Genomic DNA, 22,576 nt, shown 5'->3' on the forward strand with positions numbered 1-22,576 from the left:
CTACAGCCAAGTCAACGCCTAGTCTAGAATACTGAATGAAAACCCTTATTGATATATCTTTATGTCCAGTTCATGCGTTCTGGATGACTACCCCTATATAACACCCCTCTCTTGGAATCCTCCTGACCCCACTGAGCCAAGAAGTAGTTCTGTTTTGCAAATTAAAAGGTTTATTTGAGAAGTAAAGCAATATATATCTATCACACTTTATAATAAATTAATAATTGAATATCACACTTAATCTGGTATGATAAAGATTAACAACGGAGAATCTGGCACTAGCACACTTCTTGATAATCACTAAGGAGTTGACATGAAATGGATAAGATGGCAACAATACTTTTATGGTTTCCAATGGATGCAATGTGGAATGAAATGCAGTACAGAAAATAACTTGATATGATTTCAACAAAACAATGTAATCACTTTTCTCTGGCAATTCACCCCCCCTTTTATGCAATGCAAGGAAATGGAAGGAAGCACACAGTTCTCAGAAATGCAATTCAAATGTGATTCAGTTAACCCCAGCAACTTAGACTACAGACGTTGAAAACACAGGCAAAATGCTTTGATATGTGCTGGCAATGGAGTGAAAATATGTTAAAATGCTTTTAATTCCCTCTAGAAGTTCAGGGTGAGTGGTATCTAGTTAATATTAGCTCAGGCTCACTCTAGCAGTGATGCAGGGATAGTTTTTATGAGGCAAACGATTTTTTTTCAGAGGAAAGCAAAAGCAGCTATCTTTTTGCAAGTGGAGAAATTTTCAAATCGCGGCAAAATTCGCGGATGCGTCTGGCGCGATTACGGAGGAACTACAAGGACTATCACTATCGTTTTGGGGTCCTAGGAAAGCCTAGGATCTCAGCTTCCAGATGAAAGTTACTGCAAGTCTCTAGCACAAACGGTCACGGAGATATGAGCGATTAAATAAAGGTCGTTTTTCAGATTTGAAATTTTAAAGTTCAAAAACACAAGTGCAGCTTGCAACTAGAAAATGACAAGTGACAGCTTTACAAATGACAGGTGACAGTTAGGAGGCAGTTCTACTTAGATTAAAATAGCTTGGATTATATTATCTTAACTAAGAGATTGGTTCTGCACAGTCTTCTAGGTACTCACACTATATTCTTGAGTGAAATGGGCCTCGCCATCGATCTGGTCAGGTTTTAGACGGGACTCTGGTCTCTGCACTTCACAGTGATCTGGGTCTGCTCTCTCTCTGGATTCTGAAGATTGAGGGATTTAAAGTCTGGATCTTTCTGCACAGCTTTCTCTGGAGATTGATGGAGGTAAAGTATGGATTTTCCCGGCAGAGCTTCCAGCTGCAAATGGATTTGAAAAGTCCCTATCTGTCCTGTCTCTCTGCTTTTATGTGTTTTGAAATGGGTGTGTGTGAGCATCACTAGACCCTACCCCTCTCCACTTGCCATTGGTCAAATTTCCATTTCTCACTTGATTGGGGAAGGAACTGTGAGTCAGAGCGATGTCATTTTATGGCTTGCAGAAAGTCCACTCCTCCTGTTAACTTGCACACAAATCTAGATTTGAACCAAATACATATTTGCAGAGGTACATATTGTTTAAAATTACATGCACCCATCACATATTACAGGAGATATACCCTGTCCAAACTTTGCTCTTCCTGGGGGCTTGCATTCAGAAATGGCACATATTTCACTTTTTAACTGATTTTGCAATTCCGGACATTGACCCAAATTTACACACATGTGCGCAAGGAGTATGGACATTAGTTGATGAAGTGTCAGATTTTTCACATGCACACATTTTGAATAATATCCTCTTTTCCGCTAAAACCCCCCTGAACATGCCACCGGTTCTAAAAACCTCTTAAAATGTGGGCAGAAAAATCACAAGAATTATGGTGTCATTTATACAATTTTCACATGTCCGCTCTATGAGTTATTCATCTTTTTCTAAAACCATATTCTGGCTATAGAGGTGTGTCTTTTCATGTCACATGGTACAGAAACCAGTCTTTCCAGTTTCTGGCAAGCTCAGAGACCCTGCCCCTCCCAGCTTCTGCCAAGAGGAAGCTCCATTTACGACTCCCGCCAATAAACATTTGCCTGAGTCAAGACAGGGCTTTGTTCAATTTCCTGCAGAGCCCAGGTAATTCAATCAGGGAAGTGTCATATCCCTTTTGGTGTGAGCAGCAAAAGGGCAGCTAGGCCTGGGAACACAGCTGTGACTCAAGTTTCACTCCTGATGGGGGTAGTTGCCAGGCAAATTGGAATCTCTTTAAGCCAGTTTCAGATAAAATGTCACTTTTTGTTCCCCAGTTTCTGCATTCAAATAAAACTAAACATTTTCACATATGCAGCTAGAATGCTGATTCTAAGTTTAAAACTATGACATTTAAACAATTGCAACCTATGTGACACTCAAAAGTAGGTCACTCAGTCAATTTAAACATTTAGATTTTTTTAGTGTCTTTCAGTCCAAATTTACTTAAACTGCTGAAATCCACAGCTCAGCCAGTCTTGTTATAAACCTTCAAGTCACTTCAGAATATAACTTTACATTGGATACACCTCTTAAAATGTCTTTCTTTGGCTTGCTTTGGGTTCATTTATTCAGTTTTCTACAAAATCTGGTGGTTTTAAAACGCCGGCTTTTGGATAGTGGTGAGTACTGGTACTGCACCCCTTTTTGGGATTTAAGAAAATGAATTCCCAACAGTTATGGGTTTGCTTTTGGCAATCAGCATTGCCACTCCCAATGGTTTCAGACTACTGTGTGGGTAGTCCAATGGTGGTTTTAGGCAGCGTCCTTCTGTGCCCATAACATCGGCAAAAATGAGTGGCAGCCTATTCTTCATGCATTTCCCTGTGCATTTTCTGGGAAGCTCTGGCCATCATGATGTTTTCCATGTCAATACTGCACAGTTTTTTGAGGTATGGCTCGGATGCATGGGTAAATACATCCCACAGTGGTATAGGGATTACTCCTTTCTTTTCTAGTAGTTGTCTCTGGGGAATCTGAGGGGTGGCAGGGTATTGGGACACTTAGGCCGTTAGTTGTGGTAGAGGTCTCTTCCTCCGTTGGTGACGCTGTTGTTGTTCTTCCAGTGGCCCTGTCGGTGGCGCTGGGGCGGGTCTGGAGTTTGTAGATCTTTACGTCGTGTAGATGATTCCAGGCACGTTTGTCCTGTAGCTTTACTGCTCTCGTTGATACCTCCTCTACCAGATGGGGGCCAGTGAAGCGTGGGCTGTTCCACTTTCTGTTGAAATTGCGAAGTAGTACGTGGTCCCCTTTAGCAACTTTGCACAGTCTTTCCTTTTCCAATTCTTTATCCGCGTCTTTTTGTTGATCGCTGTTAGACCCGCCCCGCGTGCGCTCGAGCTGTTGAGACACAAACACTACACTAGTAATCAAAGAAGACACATATTGGTACATTTCATCACCAAGGACATTTGCAGTACTCTCGTGATCGGTAAATGCTCTTGATGTTGGCGTTAGGGGAAGGCGCATTTGACGTCCGGTAACCACCTCGTGAGGGGTGAGGTGGTGGTCGGAACCTGGTCTATTCCTTAGCTCAAATAGGGCTAGTGGAAGGCAATACAACCAACTCTTCTTTGTTGTTTGCTGTATTTTTGCAATTGCCTCCTTTAATAGGCCATTCAGGCATTCACATAGACCGTTGGCCTGTGGGTGGTATGCACATGCAAATTTATGCTTGATGTTCAGTAAGGATGTGATGTGCTGGAACATTTCGTTTGCGAAATGTGGGCCATTATCTGACCGCAGTACCTCGCACACTCCCCACCTGGGGAAGACCTCCCTCACTAGGAATTTAGCTGCTCTGAATGCATCTGGGTGTGAACAAGGCCCCGCTTCAATCCACCTCGAGAATGGGCATACTACTACAATCATATACCTATTTCCTTGACATACGTTGATCATATCAACATAGTCAATATGGAGATGTCGGAAGGGTCCCTCTGGCCGGGGTATAGTACCTCTTATCACCTTCAGAGTGTGACCGGCCGTAAACTGTTGACATGTGAGACAATTGCTGATAAAATTTGACACATGAGAATTTAACTCGGGGCAGAACCAGTCTTCCCTAATTCGTGCTGCAATTACTTCCTTGCCCGTGTGGGCTGGGTGGTGCAGTTGGCTCAGGGCGGTGTTCAATAGTGCCAGTGGTATTACAATCTTTCCAGTGTCACCCTGGCGCCATGGTGCGTCAGTTGGTGACATTGTGCATCCTCTTTTTACCCATATTTCTTTTGCTGCCATTGGTGCAGCCGCTTGTAGCTCCATTATCTGTGTGGCTGGGAGATGGGTGTACCCTTCTCTTATCAACATCTCCTTAGCCATTCCCCTCCCTCTCCCTCTCTTTGACTCTGGGGGGTTCCATATCTCACCAAAATATGCAGCATACTTCGCATGTGCGTCTGCTGCTGCATTCCCTTTTGAAATGTGGTCTTCACCATTGGTGTGTGCGGTGCATTTGACCAAAGCTAATTCTTGGGGGTCATTTATTACTTCAATTAGTTCAGCCAATAGGAGGGCATGTTGCACTGGAGTGCCATCAGCTCTCCTAAACCCTCTTCTTCTCCATTTCGACAGCCCTGAGTGGACAGTGGACGTAACATATGCGCTGTCAGAATATATGGTCACTCGTTTGTCAAAGCTTTCCTTCAACGCCAAGATTAGTGCAATTAATTCTGCTGCTTGAGCGGAATAATGCTGTGGTAGTTGTACACATTTCATTGCCACACACACCGGTACCTCCATCATTTTTACCACTGCTGCCCCAGTCCTCCTTATACCATCCCTTTGGTCGATAGTTGATTACCCATCAATGAACAGGAGCTCACCTCCTTCTAGTGCGTTCTCTTCAATCTTTCTAGTACATGAGTACATTTCAGTGATTTGCGTACAATCGTGTGCATAATCTTCTTCCTCAATTACTTCTGCTAGGAACCTTGCAGGGTTGACCGTACTACATCTAACAATTGATAGTTCAGCTCTGGATAAGATGATCTCATAACCTGATGCCCTTTGCGTGGTTAGGGTGGACTTAGGTTTATTCAATATTGCAAATAGTGCATGTTCCACAAACAGTGTAGTTGGGCACCCCATGGTGATTGCTGATGCTTTCTCTACCGCAAAAGCAGCTGCGGCGAGACCTTGTTCGCAAGGGAAATGACCTAACATCACAGGATCTAAGTGGCCGCTGTAAAATGCTACTGGTTTGTAGCCCATGCTTGTTTTTTGAGCCAACACTGCTTTCATTACTGCTGAGTCGCAATGTGAAAATATAAAGAATTGTCGCTCATAGTCTGGGGTTGCCAGTACCGGAGCAGTTGATATCGCATCTTTCAGTTCATCAAAAGCCTCTTTCATTTCCATTGTCCACCCCAACTTTTTCTCCCCTTTATTAGCTTCCTTTAACGCCTCAAGCAGGGGTCCTATGTATGAGCTGTAATCAAATACCCATGCTCTACAGTAGTTGCACAGACCCAGGAACTGCTGCAGTTCCCTCACTGTTTGTGGCACTGGCGTTGTTGAAATGGCCTGTGCTCTTTGTGGTGCAATCTTTCTTCCATGTTGGGATATGAGCTGACCAATGTAAAGTACCTGTTCTTGGCAGTACTGTAACTTTTCCATGTCTACCTTGTAACCTTTTTCAGCCAATATTGTCAGCATCTTTAATGAGTCCTCTCTGCATGTTCTTTCGTTTGTACTGCAAATTATTATGTCGTCGACATACTGCAACACTGTGCTTTCCACTTCAATGTTACCCAAATCCATCTGTATTACTCTGTTGAAGATTGAGGGTGATTCGCAGTACCCTTGTGGCAATCTGGTGTGTTTCCACTTTGTGTTTCTATAAGTAAAGCTTGTCAGATCTTGTGAGTCTGGGTGCAATGGTATTGAGAAAAAAGCATTTTTAAGGTCGATCACTGTAAATCGTGATGCTTCTGCTGGAATGCCACACAATATTGTGGCTGGGTTTGCGGCTATAGGGTATTCTGCTTCTACTATGTTGTTCAAGGGCCTGAGATCCTGTATGAAGCGCCAAGACCCCCCTCTAGCCTTGCGCACTAGGTATACAGCCGTGTTACATGGTGATTCTGAGGGGACCAATATGCCATTATTTATAAGGGCCGTTATGGTTTCATATATGCCCTCATCTGCCTCTTTTGATAGTGGGTACTGTTTCACTCTGGGGAGTATTGCACCTTTTTTCAATTTTATCCTTACTCCCCCTATGCTTTTTATGCACCCCACGTCATAGGGGCTAGTAGTCCACAATGATGTGAGTACTTTTGTCATATCCTCCTCAAAGAAGGGGACTGGGGTGGATGTGGGTGCCTCAAGTGCCATTGCAATTTTCTGTGCCACTTGTTTGTACGCCACTCTTAGCCATATTTCCACACTTATCATAAACACCATTTCACCTTCCTCCTTTCCTTCTGAAAACAGCTTCTCATCTGACACCTGGGTGAGTCTACATCCTTCTGCTAGTGCTATCACTGCCCTCCATGCTCTTCCTTCTCTGTCTTGGGCATGTACCGCAATGTAATCAGCTGTTGCTATAATGCTCTCAATGTCCACTGAAACCACCTTTCCTTCTGGTTCATTGGCTGGTGTTTCTGGTCTGAACAAATAGGCTGCTGGCCTCCTCCAGATCTTTCCCTCTATCCCTGGCATCCATGCAAATGCCATGTCTGTCCCGTACTGGAATAGTTCGCCATCTACTGGCTCAGCCCTAATCGCTGTCTGTCCGCAGTATGCTTGCATAATCTGTCGTGCTGTGAGCATGTTAATTCCTGGAGTAGAGCAAATTATGCCATTCTCCGTAAAGGAGATCGTCATATTCAACCTGTTCATGATGTCTCTCCCCAGTATATTTACTGGTGAGGCACTATAATATAAAAGTGGGACTGACATGTCATGATCCCCTATTGATAAGGGAATGTTATCAGTAAAGGGAACCAACCCTCTAGCCCCAGAGAATCCTTGGGTGTTCATGACTTCGCCTGACATCTTAAATTTACCTTCCCTTATGCAAGACCGGGTCGCCCCGGTGTCAACAAGGAATGATAATTTTTTGTCACCTATCGTTACCTCTATGCGTGGTTCCTCCGCACTATTAGGTGTTACTGACAGGATGGGACACACCAAGGCTGTCTGTGGGCTGTCCTATTGAGGGTACAACGATTGACCATTTCCTGTGTAAGGGTTGTGTCCCAGGACCGTCACCCTACCCAGTTGTGTTTGTTGTGCTTGGGGTTGTTGTGTTATCCCTACCTGTTGTTGTGGCAGTGAATATGTCTGTGGCTGTTGTTGTGTTATTAATTGTTGCTGTTCATTTCCCTGTTGCAACGTCTGCTGTTGCTGTATGCCCTGCTGTTCCTGTGTGGGCCTTGGTTGTCCCTGTTCGCTCCATGATGGTGTTCCTGGTCTTACTCTACACGTGCGTGACATGTGCCCTACTAATCCACAACTCCAACACACCGGTAGTTCCCTACTCTGCCATGGAAAACTTCCTGTGTTGTCCTGGTATACTGGTTGCCCGGTGGGGTAGGAATTTCTAAGTCCTCCCACCTGCTGTTGTGTGTTATATCCGTATCCTCTCCCTTTCATAATTCCTCCTCTTCCCCTGTTGTAATTATAATACCCAGCTCCTGGCATTAAGTATCCTCCTCCCATGTTGGTCGTGTATGGTTGGAGTGGCGGCACCTGTTGTGTTGTAGTCTGTGAGGGTGGTATTTAGGAGGGATCTTGTGCAGCCACTACTTGTGTGGGGCTTTGGGTCATTGTTGTAGGTGTAGTTATTAGTGCCCCTTCCATTGTGTATTTAGTAAGTTTTTTCTGTACTAGTTTAGCCTCTTCCGTTTTCCTGTACTCTTCCTTTTGTTTCATTTTTCCTTGCCATGTCCTGCAATGATGCACTATTGTCAGTTGTATTTCTGGCCATGCTTTTGCTTCCATCCCCACTACTTTCTTCAGTTGTTTCTGAACTCCTTCTGGGAGCCCTTGTACTAGTATATGATAGAATATTGCTGGTGTTTTGTCCCATTGTTCTCTAGTTTCCATGCGCCACTTCTCTTGGATTTCCTGGATATAATCAACAGGATCTTCGTTCTCACGCATCTTGCGTGAGGTAATTGCTCCTATGTCTGATGTGTCTGGGTACTGTACCCTCAGTGCCTGCCATAGCGCATGTCTGCAGTTTGCGAATGGTGCCCCATCGTGCGATGTGTTTGCTATTGTTACCCCAGTGAATCCCGCTCTCTTCCAAATGTCATCCGCTGCATCCCCTAATATCGATATTAGAAGGCCCTTTACATCTCCCACTGCCAGTTTCTGTCCTGCGGTGTGTTTTTCCATTTCATATATCCATTTACCCGCACCTCCACTTAATGATGGGAGCCTGCACTTTATATTTTCTTTGTCTGTATGCTTCCAAGGGACATATTGTGGTCTAACCCCTCCCCTCTCCAGAAGTGGCATTAAGTTGTGTCTCGTTTTACCCCTTGGGTTCAATAAAATCGAGTCCTCACACCCCTCCTCTTCTTCCCTCTCTCCTACATCGTCAATTTCGTCCGTATTTCCCCTGCTCGTAACTCTTTCTCCTCCATCTTTTCCCCTTCTTCCATTATTTCCTGTATTTAATGTGGGCGTGTGTATTCGTCCTTCCTGCCTGCGTCTAGGGAGGTCTCTAAGCCTACCTGCATAGGGTGTCAGTTCGTTTGTGAAGGGCGCGAGTTTGATTGTACGTAATGAGCGTGAGGTGGTTGAGCATGTAGGGTGTGATGAGAGAGGGTGGGATGGTGACGGTGTGGCTTCATATGTCTGCCTTTCCGCTATTCCTTGCTCTTCCTCCTCACTTCTCTCCAGTTCATCCTTTCTCCTACAGATCCATGGTGAGTCTGTATTGGTCCGGGTGGTGTATAGTTTATCTAGGCTTTCCCTTTCACTGTTTCTTCCTTCCTTCTCCATTCCTTCTTCTTCCTCACTACAAAAGTCATTCGTAAATGGCAGCCCCCACTCTGTCTTTTTCCCCTTGATTGTTACTGTTTTTAAGTCTATTAGGTCTGGTTCTCCCTTTTCTCCTTTACCAACCGCTCCCCTTTGCGCTGATGTTGTTGCTACTTCTGTGTCTCTATATACATACCCCCTTACTTCACTCTCCCCTTTCCTATCTTCTCTTTCCTCTTCATTTCTCTCCTCCATCTCTCTACCAATTTCCTCCCTTTTCCTTTTTAATTCCTCCATTACTTCACTACTCATCTTTTCCAATATCCTTTCATCCTCTTTCTTCCTTTCCCATCTCACCCTCTCCCGTTCTAATATACTCTCTATCACCCTCCCTTCTTCGTATTTCCTAGTCGTTTCTGATAGTAATCTCTTCTTCCATATTGCCATTTCTTTTTCTTTCTCTTCGTCTTCCTTTTTCCTCTCTCGTAGTACTGCTCTTGATACCCTTTCTGCTGCTGCTTTTACCCTTTCGGCTTCCCTCCTTTTCTCCTCAGTTCGTTTCCTTATTTTTTCCAATTCGTTCTTACCTTCTTTTCTTTCCCTCGCTCTCTCTCTTTCCTCCCTCTCGAGCTGTTTGATCAGTTCATTCTGCTCATCCCTTAACTCTGCTAGTCGTTCCTCCAAAGTCTCTTCCTTTTGTCGTAACAGCTCTTCCCCTCTCATTCCACTCTCCCTGGTATTATCCTCGTCTATTTTCCTTACTACCTCCTTCTCTTCTCCTGTTAATGAACCTCGTAATTTTAATAGTATCTGCGCAGCTACCCACTCATCATGTCCTATTTCCCCAGTTTGTTCTTCTCCAGTCCTCCCTTCCCCTGCTGGCATCTTCCTATGAGCCACATATGGTGGCGGGCTGTATGCCGGGTTCGAGTACCCCTCAGCCGCCCTTAACTGTTCTCTTTCTATTTCTCCTAATTCTCTTAAAGGGTACAACCCCCCTCCCTCTGTTTTCACTACCTTTGCTAGGGGTATATCGCTGCTCTGTTCCTTTTTTATTTCGTTTTCTTTTGAGTTATTATTCTTTTCTCCTCCCTCTTGTCCGTTCCCCGTGTTCTTTGGGTCTTCACTCCCCTTTTCCCCATTCTCTCCTTCCTCCTTAATCTCTTTTTCTTCCGGTATTTCCCCCACAGTGAACATTCCATTTGGTCCTGGTCGGGACCCTTGGAACATCCTCCATAAGTTAAACACCTCCACGTGGTGTGTCAACTTCTTCCCTTTGTATGTATTATGCAGATGATTTAATAGTGAATGTTGGGTATATGGATCGAAGCTACCATTAGGCGGCCATGGTGTTGTCATTTTGTTGTCCGTCCCCTGTGTCCATTCTATGCTATACTTGATCAGTTTCTCCCTACGGGGTGACAGTGTTGTACATATGTGTTGTAGTGGGGTAGTGAGGGTGTTCCCCCACCCTCCCGATCCTGTCCCGTTTGACATAGTAGCACTCCACTTGTTATCCTTCCCCTATTTGGTAGCTATTATCTTACTAACACTTACAATACAGCCTTATACCTTTACCTGGCCCCGTGAGTTTGGGGACTTGCGATAGTCCGCTAAGGAAAATTATTAAAATATAGTATTTACATTTGTATATTCTCTTCTTTCTTTCTTCCTTTACACAACACCCTTACGGCCCCCTGCGGCCGAGGCGCACGTAGCCCCCTGCGGCTGCGTACCCCTTGTGACGTTCTTATACAGTCGTCCTATTTTCATTTGCTCCTCCTCCTTCTTCTACACTTGCCGTGGCCGGCGTTCTCCGTGCGCAGCCACGTCCCCCGTTTCGCCTTTCCCCGATCAACTCATTACCGTTCATCTCCGTTTCCACTCCCTTACCACAATTCTCTTCCCCACCACTCTCAGAAAGAAAGATGCCTTGTGCTCCGGATATCCTATGAAAGCCCTACTGGTGACGTCACCGATCTCTTCGAGCTACTGGTAAGTTCTTCATATATTCTTTAAGTCCAAAATTCACTAGCAATCTACCCCCGTTAACCTCACAGCTGTCTTCCTGTCACTCCTGGAACAAGGTAATCAATAATATAATCGGACTGCGCACACTGCGTCGCCTCGCGTGTGATACGCCCCTCGACAGGAGGGCTTAACCAGCCAATTATCTTCCGTATTGGGCAACTAACTAGCTACCGTCTACAGGGAAACGTCATCTACCTATCGAGTTTCTTGCTCGAACAATAGGGATCCTCATCTACTCATTGATCAATAAATACCAAATCGTAGGAAAACACACACACACACCCTTACACGTAGTCGCGACCTAGGCCAATCAGTGTCTACGAGCGGCCGCACGTGATGTTTTCGTGCTCCACCCCCCTCTCTCGCGTAACGTAGCTGACTGCTCTTCGCACTCGTTCGGCTACCATTCATTTCATTGCCAACACTAAATTGTCAAACCTTTGTCGCGCACCTGTGCAACACCTCCCACCTCCCGTATTTAATTCCTCCCCCCTCCCTCACAATTTCACATTGCTTGTTGTGCGTGGCATGCTCACCAAGTTCTCTTGATGCGGGGCCGCTCGACTGCGTGCACCACTCCAAGCGGCTCGCCACCTCCCCTCGTCTGGTCCACGTCTGGACACTCGCCAACCGCGGGCGGGATACTTCTCAACCGGCTCCCGAAGGCCAATATCCGGATTGCGCTGTCCGGTCTTCTCGCAGTTCCGCGATGGTCCTGTAGTCCTCAGAAGGGGGCAACGGCAGAGGGGGCCGCGCCGCCGGGCCTCTTCGCAACGCGAGTACCTGGAAAATAAAAAATAAAAAAGCAGATCTTAAACAGTTCTCAGCAGTGCCTCCAACTTGTCGGGGGGGAAATTCTGCCGGGGTCGGCCGGGCCGTCCGCAGACCTCCGGGCAGGGAGGCCCCAACTCCTCCCGTATATCCCAAAAGAGATAGAGTATGAGACACACGCAAGAAGCAAGGTGATTCTGCTGTTTATTAGACAAAACGGCAGGGATGGGTCAATGATCGTACGCGTCCGTCCTGACACACACACAATCGTGGGGCTCGCAGGCCCTTTTTACCTTAGTATGACGCGCTACTTGCGTCACCTTAGAAAGTTTAGCAAAAAACCTATTTCCACTCTGAATTGGTTACTCGAGTGGTAGGGTTAGTATAGCATACATATAGAGAACGGTGTTAGTGGTTGAGGGTTAGTCAGGTGATATACTTGGGCTGTCCCTTCAATTTGATACATGAAAATTGTTACATGAAGACCTCTGGGGATTGGTCAATGTTAATGGCGTCAGTGATAAGAACCCCATGTTCTGATTGGTCCGCTCGTGAGCCTCCCAGTCTGGGACTATCGCTGTTCCCAGCTCGCGGTGCACCTGTCATTTGCAACAATGTTTTACTATGGGTAGGTGTAAACAATGTGAGGATTTATTCATATGTTGGGAGGTCGACTACTCCCACTGCTGCAGATGTTCATTGAGTCTTTTAATTGTATCTGCCTGTGTCTTGAAACGTGGGATTCAGGTGTCTCCTTCCTCCTGGGCTTGGCATCCTGTCAGGTTTGGCTTTGTCACGTGAGGTGGGACCGTGTTTGAGGCAGAATTCAGCACAATTAATATTGTTTTTCCCACTGTGTGCCTTGTTTATCTTGCAGGTGCGACCTTGGCGTTGGCTTGCGGCGTGCGAGATTGCAACATTGTGCCCTTGGCTGTGTGCTTTCGCCGGGCTCATTCTGCAGGGTCAGCAACCGAGCTCTTGCTCATTCAATGTTCATGGAAGCTTTTGCTTGCGGCCTACCTGGGCCTGGTGCATAGGTGGAACTGTTTGATGTAGAGCGCTTTAGGTTACGGTATCATATTGCTCTATCCCCAGTATCGTGTCTCCGTTATATTCTTCATTATAGTACATGGTTTTTTGGAAGAAGCGTGAGCAAGCCTTTTTAGATAAGTTCATTATGCGTCTTGCGTTTCTGCATTTTGAGAGCCTATATGGAAAATAATAAAGATGCACGTCCGTGGGTATGTCTGTCGCCTACGTCATAGCACTGAGTATGTTCTTCGTGTGGATTGGTGTGGGAGTGTCCGGTGTGCATGTTTGCACAGGTGTGCTGACCGTTGGCTAGGTCGTCATGGCATCTCTAACGACGTGTAGGTTTAGTCGAGTTGATCCATGCCGCAGGTGTCAGCATGGGCAGGGCGGGCTGCTGGGCAGGTAGGTGGACACATCTGTATGTTCCTGTACCAGGGTATTTGGTCGTCTGGTAGGTAGGCAAACTCCTCTCGTGGCGGGTGTCTAGGCCGTGATCCTCTAGGCCAAGTGCGAGAGGGGAAGGGCGGGAGCCTGTTCTTCCATTCTCCCACTTCAGTATGTTTTCCATTTTTAGCTGAGCTGGCCCAATAACACTGAAAATAGAAAAACAGTTAATTTCAGCAAGATATAGACCTGCTTGTGCTTTTCATTGAAAACCTATTTTTTCTACTTCTTGAAGGCATGGCTGTTAATTTACAGAACAATACTCATTGCTATTCATAGTTTGTCCAGGCATAGGGGAATTATTTCTTGTGGTAATCCAGCTGTATCAATAAAGGTACCACTGCGGCAAAGTGTACTTGGGCACATTTTCAGGAAAACCATCAGCTGCAGTGGTAATTACCTCTGGTTGTAATCCTGCAAGCAATCTGCCTGTTATGTTCAGATCTCAGAGTTACGCATAAAGGATACACTGGCAGGCCGCAGGAATTCTTCAGGTCACTTTATTCAGTGGCATGGTTCATCAGGTCTCATCAGGTACATCGGGAGATAAGGAAGTACAGAGGGGGACCCACTGGCTCCAACTAACCAACCAGGCTACATCTTCCAACTGCCGTGGGTGGAATTCCATCCATACGCAACATTCCAATCATTCTTCAATCATTCCAAACCTGACATCATACCTTGCATACACCTCGTGCAACCAGGGATCAGCAACCAGGAAGGAAAGTCAATTACAACCCCTCCTTCCGTTACCACAAAACAAACACACCTTACATTGAGACAACACCACACTAAGGCCACTACCAATCACAACTCTGCCCACTTGTAATAAGAACATAGTGTGTAATCTTGCTCAGAAACCAACAAGACCCTCCAAATATCCTGATGGCAATGTTCATCAACAAACCTTTGATAGCCAAGCTTCAACCTTTTCGAAAGGTGAGGACAGGTTGAGGGCTCATCTCCCTTGTCTTGGCCTGATGGAACAAAGTCTCAACTCTTACCATTTCTGCTTTGGCCCCCATTGGTTAATACCATAACTCAATCACTGGATGAGAGAGAGCCTGCCTGATGAAGACAGCATGAGGCCGGAAGAGTAAGACACCTGCAGCTAGAAAGCTGAACTGATGTTATGTTATGATACTTGGCATTTATATAGCGCCTTATGTATCATTGGTATGATCTCAAAGCGCTGGTAGGTTGAACACCCTCGGGAACCACAGTTCAGTCAGTAGAGAGAGAGTGTGGTATGGTGTGTGGGCGCACTGGATATGTGTGCAGCTAGTGTGGTTGTTGCATGAAAGCTGCTTCTTAGCGGTAGGTGTGGTGCTGAGGAAATCAGTTGGTTGTGTATATTCTGGAGGGTGGACACCCAGACTGAGTTCTGGCTGTGTTAGGCCTGAAGATACGCTTAAGCTAGCCGGAATGTGCTCAGCTAGCTATGTTTTATTAGGATGATGTGGAGTTCATTGGGTCATGTTAATTATGAGAACAGCTTGACCGAATGTGTCATAGTACAGCTGTGTTCTAGTTGAATGATGGTGTATAGGGTAGAGTAAGGGTAATCATTTGATATGGTGATTATCAGTAAAGCGCCTGTGATCAAGCACAAGAGCAGGACAGGGGGCGTACATTTAGGCACAATTTCTAAGTTCAACAATACCACAGTTACGATATTAGGCACATTTTCTAGATTCAACTTTAGCACATTGACGCTATTGGGCACACTTTCTAGATTCAACTTTACCACAGTGACTATACAACAGAGACGCTATTAGGCACATTTTCTAAATTCAACTATACCACAGTTACGCTATTAGGCACATTTTTTATATTCAACTTTAGCACAGTGAGGCTATTAGACGGACATTCTAGATTCAACTATACCACAGTTACGCTATTAGGCATGCTTTCTAAGTTCAAACTTTGGCACAGTGATGCTATTAGGCACATTTTTAGATTCAACTTTAGCACAGTGACACTATTGGACTTTCTAGATTCAACTATACCACAGTTACGCTATTCGGCACAAATTTTTAGATTCAACTATACTACAGAGACGCTATTAGGCACATTTTCTAGATGTAGAGACTTCCAGAGCAAAAGAGTGTATCGCACAGTGGTGTCCATTGCCTTTGGGGGTAGTTCGATGCTTGCTGTTCCTTGGTGGGAGTCGTCAGTCCATTCTCTACTAACACTGTCATGGGGGCTGTTTCTCCACAATGCTGGAGGCTCAATTTGAGTCCCCAAGAAATGTGGTACAGCACTCTGGCCCTCAGCCACTCCAACACATGTTTGAAAGTTCTCGATTCCAGACTCATCCATTTATGGCCCCTCCAGTGAATCAGGGATTTGTACATTATGGCTGTGACAGTTCATTACCCAGAGGAGAATTGAGATAGAATGTTCAGGGCAGATGATATCAAGCTTTGAGGTATTTACCTGAATATTTGGCAGCTAAATGTGACAACCTGTGGAGGGCTGCAAGTGTACTAGCCATGTTGCTGTGTTTTTTGTCACACAAACTAATCATCTTTTAACCAGAGTTTGACTTTGGGCCTCAGGTTTGTCATGAGGGGGTCATTTATGAAATGGACCATGAGAGACCTGGCATCCCGAAGTCACATGATAGTGAAAACGGCAACCCCTTAGAGTGCCATAGATTCCCAAGTTAAACTACCTCATTGTCAGGACCATCCTCCATTCCACTAGTGAGACAATGCTGGGCTTAAACCCCGAATGCTGAGCTACCCCAATCCTTATTGAGTCGCTTTGAAATCCTAAATCAGGAGTGACCTATTAGTTCGACTCAAACACATTGCTTAGTAACCCATAGGTTTCTAAGCGCAGACCCGGGGATCGAACCTGTGTTGCTCCTCGTCATCATGCTTCCAAGGCGACCACGTTGCCCCTGAGGTATTCTCCCATTTAACGAGCAGTGCAAAGTCTTTATCGTCCAGTTTGAAAAATAATCTGTGGACACCCTGTCATTAGTTACTGTGCACAACATGCATGGCCATTTATGCTTTTCTGGATACATGGCACAGGGTGATATCCAAAACACATAATTCCCTCTCCCCATGCATGGTAGAAAGAAGGGATATATCTCATGGGAAAGAATGGAATCTCAGTGTCATGAGTAAACCACATTTGGCACCAATGCAACCACTGGAAACTCCTACATGATGTCCATGAACAATAAGTATGGGTTCTGTTGCATTGATAATTGTTACTGTAGATCAAGTTGATGCATGTGGCACGATTGAGTGACCATGATCAATCATTGTGTAGTGCAAATCTCCACAGTAAATTAGTGTTGGAGTGCAACTGTCTGAGAGATGATTAAAAAAAATAGATATTTTCAGAAGCTCTTTTAAAAATAAATTGCACTGCGGAGGGTGCTGGCACAAAGTGGCAGAATGATAAAAAGGGAGTGTGATGTCCCAAGGTCTCCTTAGGCAACAGTCCCAAAATACATAGTGCATGGCAAAGAGAAGAGTCTAAGATGCACTGCTCACAATACATTTAGGAGATTTTGGCTAGGCCTTTCGGTAATAGAGACAGCTGACAAACTGTTTTTAGAACCATTCTGCAACCACAATAGTGTGCTTGTTCTATCCATCAGAACTATCTACTCACTTGAGATACTATCATTGTTCTCGTGCTCCTTAATGTGTTAAGTGATGCATTATTCTACAGCAGAGAAATGCTTCATTGACAAGACTTTTGTTCAACAGGTTTTCTTCACAAGATGAAATCCCCAAAATACTTGAAGTTTCTATTGTGAAGAACAGGTAAGAGTTAATTTTTATCGATTTTAAAACTGTATTTGATTCTATACAATGAACTGTTTTATGCTCAGTCTTATTCAATCTTAATGTACCGGCTGGCATTTTAAACCCTATTAGGCGACCAATTTAGTTCAATATAGCAGGGGTCAGGCTGGGTCAAAAAGGCAACAAGACAGCCCTGTTTCCAGTTCCGAAGGGTGTGTTCTCGCCAACTACCTTTCCAACAATATATTAATGTCCAAAAGTTTAAACTCAGAAGTTGATTCCCCAAACTCAACTCTAGGGTGCACGTACCACGAATCATGTGGGAACAAATTGAAAACAAATTTGTGAAACAAACGTTCTCCCTCCCTCACAGTACTCCATCTATCTCCCTACATGTAGAGACTGGCTTGCAGTCAATAAATGCCACTGTCCCGTGTAAACCCCTTTTTCACTGGCTACGCCTGCGTAAGGTCACCAAATGCTCTTACCAGAAAAACATGTTATGGGATATCTTGAATTCCCCACCTATTAGATATAAATACTGTTATTACTGAGGATGTGTACAGGGACATTAAATCAAAGCTGTATACCTACTACATTGAGCAAGAACTACTTAACAGTGTACCACAATCCAGGTTTCCAGGATATATTGTGCATTAAAGTGTCTTCAAACCACAGACATATTTGAATGAAATCTATCTAGTTTTTAATAGAACGTTATACGTCAAGTTCCGACTCAACATCTTTCCAGTTGCAGACCTTTCACGTAGATGATCTGTCGGCTCCTCGCAGTATTGTCATTTTTGCCCTGGCGAGATTGAGACTACCATCCATTTTCTTCTGGTCTGTGCAAAATATTCTTTCTTATGGGATAGATGGAGTTTCTTAGTACTTCTGAAATTCCAGGCTGTCTCCTTGTGTGATGCTCTGTTTGCCTGTAAAATGTCAGATCTCAATGAAGTGGTTTTCGCAGTTTCCAGTTCTCTTGCCAAAGCATGGCGATTAAGATCTGAAAACACTGCACAAGCCATGCAGTAGGTTTGCATGCAAACATTTGGTTTTATTATGTTTTAACATTTTCTGCATATTGTATTTTTAACCGCCAGGATTTTACATTCTGTTTCAATATTGAGTTTGTTTTCTGAATTGTTTTTTACATTGTTCATGTTGTTTGCCTCTGCACTTGCACTTTTATGGGGTCAAATCCAAAATAAAATATTTTCAGACAATCTCTGACAAATATTTCACTGGCGATTTGCTAGAAAATCGAAGAAATGTTTAAGAATCAGAATGGACAAAAATCATCTTAGAAACATGGATTACTTACGTGGTTCATATGAGTTTATTAGCCCAAGGGCATAATTGAGTACATTTTAATTCAAACCACTCAGGAGAGTTGACAAATTTACCAAGTGAAAAGCGGTCAGCTACCTGATTCAAGCAATTAGTAATATTATCAATGGAAGTGAGTTGAGTGTGTGAACAATGGGAGGGCAGTTGTCATTGGTAGCTCAAGGAAGTCCAACATATCTTGGATTCTGCCTAAACATGTAGAATCACTGGGGACAGATGTTTTTGCTATGGGTGGATTATTTGACATTGAAAGGTGTAACGAATTGATCTGTTTATATCATGGCAGAGGGGAATTCCAGCAAACAAATCCCATCCAGGCTATGGTCATGGGTGTCGGTCGAGCACACTTGAAGTTGGGAGAAGCCCAACATAGATAGATCATCATACAGAGTGGCAATCGGTGGACATTTGAGCTGATCCTACCAGGAATAAAAGTCACAGACAATAACTAATTTTGGAAAGACTAGTCACACATCTGTGATTGAGCTGATGAATGGCTCAGCAAAGAGGTCATCAGCTATTGGCAGGCGGTGTACTAAAAGGAATTCAACAGAGTTCAAGGGAGACAGATACACATTAAGTAGTTAGATTCGCACTTAGCTAGTGGAGCAAAGGGAAGTTTAGTAATGGTGACGTGAGACTTAAAAAGAGTGCCAGGCCTCCTATGGTTTTTCCCTTGTGATTCACGTGAAGCATGTTACAATGGGAGGTAATGCTTGGGCTAGTAGAGGGCCAAAGAGGGGGTGTTAGTCAAGTGTCTGTAACAAATAAAATATCGTAGAGATTGGAACAGAGTATGTCAGTAATGTGCATCAAGTTTCAACTCTAGAGCAAACTTTAATCAGTACAACATACAAATGAGCAGCAGGGAGGACAGAGTAGTCAGGGCAGGGCATGATGGAATGAACGCATGGGGTGCAAAAAAATGGAAGTGGCCATATTCAAAACGTCAAGTGTAGAGAGTGAGCCGGGAGCATAGCTCAGCCGCAACATGCTCCTTGGAAGCAAGACGACGCGGAGCAACATGGGTTCGATCCCCAGATCCGCGCTTAGAAACCTCTCGGTATTAAGCCCGCATTTAGAAACCTCTGGGTATTAAGCGCATTAAAAATAACCAATTATAATAATTATTATAATAGAGAGAATCTTTAATACAATACAGGAGGACAGTTCGGTAAATAAGAGTAGGGTGTTTGATCAGGCCAAGTGTAATCAGTAAGAGAGAATGGGTCTTTACTGCGGAAGAGCACATACAGACTCTCCTCTGGTGATCATCCTGGCGAACACCTAGTTGGCAGATAATGGCCGCAGAGTGAGCTTATGTGGTCTTCGTGGCCTATCAGTATAGATAACCAGCCATCTTGGAGCAGGCAAAACATTAAAATCCTTCCCTGATAAAAAATGAATAAAGAAGCAGAGGCTGAGGAGTCAGTCAACTTGACAGCCATGAGGATGGAAGGAAAGAAATATAAATCGGCCAGGCAAGCTCCTGTGCCCTATTTGCCTACATGAACATTAAGCAATTTGAAATGTGTAAAAATAAATCAGAAAGTCAGAATTATTAGGATAGCACAGAAGACACAGGGCTGCAGCCAAGCTGCTTGCCAGGAATAGTATGATCTTTCCAGGTAACTATGCACATAAAATCTGCAGAGCCAACTCACGTGGTCTCTGGCCCTTCAAGGATTGCCAGCCATCTTGGAACAGGTGAAGAAACCCCTAATGAAGAAACTGAATACGGCTTGTCGGACATTTGCGGCCAGTTAACACATTTTGCATTCTTAAATTGCTTTTCTATTTGGGATTTGGATGGTTATGGCATCTGGGTGTGTGGAAGTTGAAGGTGAACATTGGAGGGGTCTGGTGTGGCAGAATTTTCATTTTTGAGGTAGAACTTATATGGCCAAGCGAGTGCTTGGTAAATTGTTACACTCTGAGGGGATTAGTGTGATTGCTTACGTCGGGGTAATATGGGGTTTATATGGATGAACTTGTGTTGGGAGAGATGGATGAACTCTGATGGATGAGGTTGAAGGTAACTCGAAGAAAATGGATGTGTAGCAAAGTATTTAGTCAGGTGTGAATCGTGGCAATATTTTACAGCGCTGCCCCATTTTTATGCAGTGACAAGGCAGCGGGAAACAGAGCAAGCAGAAGATCTCTGCCATGTGCACTTCCTCCACATTGTCAGTCCATCGAGTTTCACCACTTCTGGAGATTTTTGTGCAGGTGGAAAACTAATGGATTCCCACGGAATCTGGACGATTGTGTACCTGCTAAAGACTTTTTGCATCTTTATGATTTAACTTTTTCTGTATAACATTGTGCGTAACATTTCTGATACTCATTAATTGTCCTAATGCAGGGATGTAATTGGTTATTTGTAACACGCTTAATACCCAGAAGTTTCTAAGCACAGAGATCGAACCTGTGTTGCACCGCGTCTCCTGTTTCCAAGATGGGCACGTTGCCCCTGAGCTATCCTCCAGAGAATTATGGTGTGTCAAGTGTCATGAAGTAATTATTCTACAGTGGCTCTGATTGGCAGTCTGTTCATAAGGTGCACCGAGGCAACCAATGCACACCACACTTACCCACACTGAAACAACTAGAACGTTAGCTTGGTTTGCAAAATGGTCGTGAAAAGAATAACTCAACACTAGAAACAAAATGGCCGATTATTATATAATTAAAGAAGCCAACATATATTACCTGTCTGGAAGGCAGGCCTGCAATTCTTATGAAGTCCGTAATGCTAATGATTTTACATTATTATTGTATATGTTTCATTGATCTTTAGCAATGACATTTTAGGAGGTGAAAAGTGAAGATGAGTATTTCTGTTGCTGAGTTGTCAGGAAGGAGCAGTTAAATAATTGAAGAGGCATATTTGGTGCACTTTGGAGGCAGTATTTTTCTGATATCTTAATGATCTGCTCAGTCTCTAATATTTTTCATAATCCTGCAATATCTTCACAAGGTCTCCAGTCCATCAGTGAACATTATTCAGGAAAAAGAGTTCAGGCCAATTGAATATTATAGCAATGCAATGATGGGCAATGCTTACTCAGACTGTAAAAACTGTTAATAGAAATGTTGCATTTCATTCACTTAATACAGGCTGTTGGACTCACCACAGATAATAAAGAATTTTACTTGCAATCTCACAACCCACTCAGTGATTTGGATCTCAGAACTTACTCTGGAAAAGCAATTTAAAAATTCACATACTCACTCACAAACATACGCCCTTATTAAAAAAAACGCTCAAGTTAAAACTTCACTTCTTTTAATATAGGAAACCTATTCATCCAAAACATACATTGTCTTTCATGGTGTTAGGAATTAAGGAATCACACAACTGTTATGTTGCTTGATACATTTTTGTTTGTCCCTATACCATAGTCTGCTTAATTTCTATGGGTAGATTAATATTAAACCCAGTGCAATTCATGAATGTTGCAAAGATGTACAACTGGGCACACACTCCACAATGTAAATTAATCTGTTGCTGAGCCTAGCTATTGAAGTGTGGAATGGTGGGCCACGTTGTGACAAAATGGCAGCTTATCCCCCTGCTCTTACACAGCATGCAAAGTGTGCATTCGCATTAATACTCACAGTGCGGCTCTTTACGCAGCATGAATATTTGAGGTGCCTTACTTTTCGTTCCTTTGCAAGATGGCAGGTCCCTCTGTGGGGTGGGGGTTACTGTTGGTGTTCACTTTGAGGCTTCCTCCAGGACCCCATTGCCATGAGCTGCTATACTACTATCATAGTGCACCACTGTAAAGCAAACATGATGTGTGTTATTACATGGCTAAACTGGCCTACATTAAATGAAGGCCAGTCTACCCATGCAATACGATTTATGCTTGCTTATCTCTAACGTGATGCACAGCTATTGTGCATCAAAGGAAAAGCAGACATGACAAGTGTTGTTACTTGGCTAGACTGTTATAGATTTATTGTAGACCAGTAGTCACAGAAAATCACTTATACTTTCTTAATATGGCATGTTTTTTTATTTTGTTTTACTTTGCGCCAAGGGGAAAAGCGAACACATGCGTTATTATGTGGCTAGACAGAACTATGTTGGTAGTAGCGCTCTGCATTTACTTTCTTAATGTGGTATGACAATCTTCACTTGGCATCCTCAAAGGTAAAAAGGTAAAGCAAACATGATAAGTGCTATAATGCGGCTAGCT

The 22,576-nt window shown here is 44.0% G+C and overlaps 1 long non-coding RNA gene across 3 annotated transcripts in view; it reads left to right on the plus strand.

Annotated features, from left to right (window-relative positions):
• LOC138504083 (uncharacterized) overlaps window positions 1–22,576 on the plus strand; it is a 316,504-nt gene that overhangs the window by 143,067 nt on the left and 150,861 nt on the right. For all 3 annotated transcript variants that reach the window (XR_011279773.1, XR_011279772.1, XR_011279774.1), the window contains one exon: window positions 16,977–17,033. This is a non-coding gene — a long non-coding RNA (uncharacterized lncRNA). The remainder of the gene's footprint in view (window positions 1–16,976; window positions 17,034–22,576) is intronic.

The sequence above is a fragment of the Ambystoma mexicanum genome, chromosome 11, assembly GCF_040938575.1.
Source record: "Ambystoma mexicanum isolate Mex_15411 chromosome 11, UKY_AmexF1_1, whole genome shotgun sequence".
NCBI classification, from domain to species: Eukaryota; Metazoa; Chordata; class Amphibia; order Caudata; family Ambystomatidae; genus Ambystoma; species Ambystoma mexicanum.